Source organism: Palaemon carinicauda, chromosome 14 (genome assembly GCF_036898095.1).
Source record: "Palaemon carinicauda isolate YSFRI2023 chromosome 14, ASM3689809v2, whole genome shotgun sequence".
NCBI classification, from domain to species: domain Eukaryota; kingdom Metazoa; phylum Arthropoda; class Malacostraca; order Decapoda; family Palaemonidae; genus Palaemon; species Palaemon carinicauda.
The window spans coordinates 70,962,887-70,967,886 of record NC_090738.1 but is presented as its reverse complement, the minus strand read 5'-3'; positions in this window follow the sequence as shown (position 1 = coordinate 70,967,886).

Here is a 5,000-nt window from a genome sequence, read left to right as displayed (position 1 = left end):
CACGGTACTAGTTACATACTATCTAAGTAGATGGTATGTCAGTGGAACCTCAGATTCATGGGGCCAAGTTTTCCTCTTTTAGACGATTTTCCCTTCGGTCTCTGATTCTTATTTAGAGAGAATCCAGATATTAAGAGTAACAGGAAATATATGTTAAACAGGTATGTAAAACACGTCTAAATTTGCAAAATATATCAAAACATATATATATATATATATATATATATATATATATATATATATATATATATATATATATATATATATATATATACTTATATATATATATATATATATATATATATATATATATATATATACATATATATATATATATATATATTTATATATATATATATATATATATATATATATATATATATATATATATATATAAATGCATATATATATATATATATATATATATATATATATATGTGTGTGTGTGTGTGTGTATATATGCCGTATATATATATATATATATATATATATATATATATATATATATATATATATATATATATATATATATATGCCGTATATATATACATATATATATATCTATCTATCTATCTATATATATATATATATATATATATATATATATATGCCTTATATATACATATATATAAATATATAAATATATATATATATATATATATATATATATATATATATATATATATATAAATAAATATATTTATATATGTATATATATATTTTTATATATATACGCACACACACACACACACACACATATATATATATATATATATATATATATATATATATATATATATATATATATATATATATATATATATATATATATGGGGGGGAAGTGCGTGTGAATATGTGCGTGGGTGTATGTGCGTTTGTGTGCGTGTACTTAAGGTATTCTTTTAACCTACATTGAACCATTAGACAGCTTTACTGACACGCATACAATTACTGAGCAAAGGAAGGTAAGGTTCATTTTAGAACTTATTTACACTTGGTTACTCCTTTTTCAATAAACTTTGATTTGCAGGTGGATGAAGCAAAACAGACAGGCGTTGGCGCAGACAGAGAAATGTGAGTTTTCTTTTTCATCATATTATTTGGGTATGCTTTTTGCGCTGAATATAAAAACATCAAAATACAGCAGAGTTATGCACCTCCTGGAACACTACTATTACTCCTGAAACTTTTGAGATATGTAATGAATAATGATATTCTCCGTTCATACAAATTCTATTATCAGCGGTTTTCCAAACTCGTCCGACCAACCTTAAGTATGCTGATGATTGTTTCCTTGGTCATTTATACAGGGGCATAACTTACCATCCATGTCTTCTCTAAGGAAACCCAGTTTGATTCCCATAACATATGAAAAATGCACACGATTTTCCAAAAAAAAAAAAAAAAAAAAAAAAATGTTCATGCCTATTAAGGAAACAATCGTTGGACCATTCTCAAGCCTCTATCTTCCTACCTCACTTTTTCGAGACACGTGGACGTTAAATAATTTACTATACTAGTTGACACAAGGTGCCTTTGAAGCCATCTATTAGAGGTAAAGTAAAACTCGGGATGATGTAAGGTAGGGAGCTAGAAAGGGGCTCTGTTATTATGCCTTTTTGGATGCAACAATGTTTTCATTCTACGTAGATTTCACTAAAAATACATCTCATACCATGGAACATATTAATTATATATTTGTGTCCAAAAGAAAGAGTAATGTAAAATTAGATCAATTACCTATGTAACTGCTTGCTTGTCTCACAGATTTCTGTACAAGTGATACTCTCTGGTGACCCTCTGACCTTGTGATGTGGGTGGACCTACTACGTCGACACGAATGTGGGCAACAGTACACTGAAGCTGAAAAAAAGGTATAGTCACCTGAATCAGAGTTTCAATGTACTTTTAAAACCTGGCATGAAGAACATGTATAGACCCAATCCTTACCATCGTAAGTAATGCCATTCTAAATGAACTTTGTCTTCAATAACTGTGAAGTAGATCAGCGCAAAGGAAGTGAGAGACCATGGACGAAATGAAACACCTGTCGGTTCATGGGTCAAGTATCCACGGTCGTGGCCTACCAGTACTGACATCAAAGAGGAGTTTGGCATTGGAATCGTCGAGGGCCACATCTTCCCACTAGATGGATGATTTGAATGCTTGGTACTCTGTTGTAATCCAATCCCAGGTGAATGACAGCTAATGTGTTTCTTGACAGGGAATCTGAAAGAAGATTCATTTCCCAAGGGATATATTGAAAGGTGCAGTTGTAATCACCCACAGCAGAAAGGTGTCAGCATTAACTAGCAGACGGAGTGTCGGATTGTCAATGGAAGGCATGTATAGGTGCATGAGGCCTGTGCTAGTGAGGAACGGCGTACTTTCTAAGTAGCGGCAAGAGTGTTGTACAGCCAAATGCACCGCAACCAATATGATATCGAAGGTAGAGTAGCAAGATTACATTTTAAACAGTTTTCTGCTGAAGATGGCTAATGAACAGGACAAACCATGGACTACCTGTTCAAGTACCGCACCAATATCGACGTCCTTTTATTGGTGGAGAGAAGGAAAGGGGCAGGTGACACAGGATAGGTTACATCGATCAGAAGCAACTGATAGGTCATTATTTTCGTTGCAGAAGGCTACTTCCTGAAGGGAACCCCACTTCAGGTCTTTTGGCTTGAACTTTAGGGAAGCATAGAGTGGCGGTGATGTATGGCAAAAACCGGTAATAATAGTTTACCATGTCCAAGAATGCTTAATGTGCTTTGATGGTCGAAAACGAGGAAAGTTCTAAACATCTAATACCTTCTCATTGAGGAAGTAGACACCTTTAGAAGGGATTTGGTGTCATAAGAAGGATAATTTGTTAGTCACAAAGATACTTCATAAAAGACTACAAGTCTTTTCTGCTACAGGCGGTCGAGAACGATCTGTATGTGATGGAGTTGTTTCTCTTTCAAGGAAGAGAACACAAGTATGTCATCCACGTAACCTACAGAGAAGGGAGGTTCCCTACGATTCCATACACGAGGCCTTGAAAATTCTCCCCAGCGTTACAAAGAGTAATTTACTCTATAAGTATCGAATGGGGTGGTGACTGTAGTCTCAGGAAGGTCTCCTGGGTACATTGGCACCCGAAAATACCGGTTTAAGAGGTTAAGGGTGAAGAATAACTTTGCTTTGCTCAAGTAGGATGGTAAAGTCGGTGAAATTGGAAAGGGTAATGGTCTGATTCCTTCTACATGTTCAGATGTTTGTAATACCCATAAGGGCAGATGGAGTTATTCTTCTTCATGACGAAATTTTGAGTGATGACCATGGGCTCAAGACCTTCGGGAAAATACCCTTTTCTTCTAATTGGCGAAGGTTTTTTAAAAGGCTCTAAAATTATCCGGGACTAGATGACGGAATCTGACAAACACAGAGGGCCTCATCGTCTTAATATGGTGATAAATACCGTGCTTGACAGTAACCCGGGGCGTTGGTGAAGTTTTGAACGAAAGCCTTCTCAGTACGACATAAATAGGGGGTTGTAGGCATTCATAGCCATGCTGATGTGGCGATCGATGTCGAAGAGAGCAGGTTGAAGAAGTATCGACGAGTATGAATCTGTGTTGATCAACTGGAGATGTGCAACATAAAGGCAGATATGGAAAAGGGAGAGGGAATCTTCATCAAGTACTGGGAATGTGACGTTAACAACGAGAAGCCTTCAATGATATTTGTTGCTCCTAAATGATATTGTGAATGTATCATACTCATGGGTGGGGACCTCAGATCCTTGGCATCTACCAGGTAGACATCAGCAGGCTGAGAATGAAAATGTACTGTCGTAGGGAGTAGCCTTGGTAGAAGAGAATGGTAGGCACCAGTATCTACCAAAACCCGCACTCCCTTACCTACATCATGTTAAAAGAAAAGATTATTAATACGGAGGACACCGCCAAAAGCGATAGCTCACTTGCAAGTATTTTGGCCATTGGAAACTGTTCACACATTTATTCGAAGGAGCCCTGAATATGGAGTGGTAGTAGCATAACTGCTGCTGATGATCGTCAGTGAGTTACTGAAGAAGTCGTTAGTTCCGTGTGACTGAGGGATGGCTTATATAGGTGGTGGGCGGCTTTATCACTGCTCCAAGAAGTCACAGGGTGGGTGTCTATCTCCTACCACATCCACGTCATCTTCGGTTAATGTTGAATAGTGGTCCCCTTCGTCAGGAGTGGAGCCATTGAGATAGTTCTTCATGGTGGTGAATTTGCTGTCCATAAGGGCACTAACTTTGGCGGTGCATACAGGTTTAGGTACGAGTCATACCCAAAGTGCAAGAAGTATGTTCACCTCCCAAGCGATACTGTTTTTTTCCCTGAGGCCGAGCAAATCCTTTTGGATCCCTAACAGTTGTTGAGAGTGCAAAAAAAGCTTCGTTTTATAGGAATCTCACTGTGGTGAGTACTGCTCCATGAGGTATGTCTTGAGAGAACCTTATGCTATTTTATGATTCCCTTTGGTTGCAAAGCCATTGAGAGATTTTTGGAAAAGTGTCCTCTGATATCGCGATGAGGACATAATCTCCTTTGGTGACTGAGGGAATCACAAACTTGATGCAAAACTGAACCTCGACTTGCTGGAACGAGTTGAATACCTCCGCAGTGACGAAAGGTGGTAGTTTTATGGATTTGGCTTAGATAGAAGAGTCAGGTTATGAGGGCAGCATCGTTAAAGGTAGGGCAAAACCATGTGAAGGGCTGTTAGATAATATAAAAGATATGACATGAAGGTTACAATGTTTATTTACCGCGTCAACGACCTTATTTACTTGAAGTTGTAAGGAAAAATAACACAAAAGTCAAAATAGTACAAACCATGTTACCAAGCTTAAAGAGGTTTCTATTATCAGCGCAGGGGCCCAGTGAGAGATAAAAATGCAATATCACTATAGTGTACGACCGTGTATGAAAGACATGAGGTATATAACCATACCTGGATTA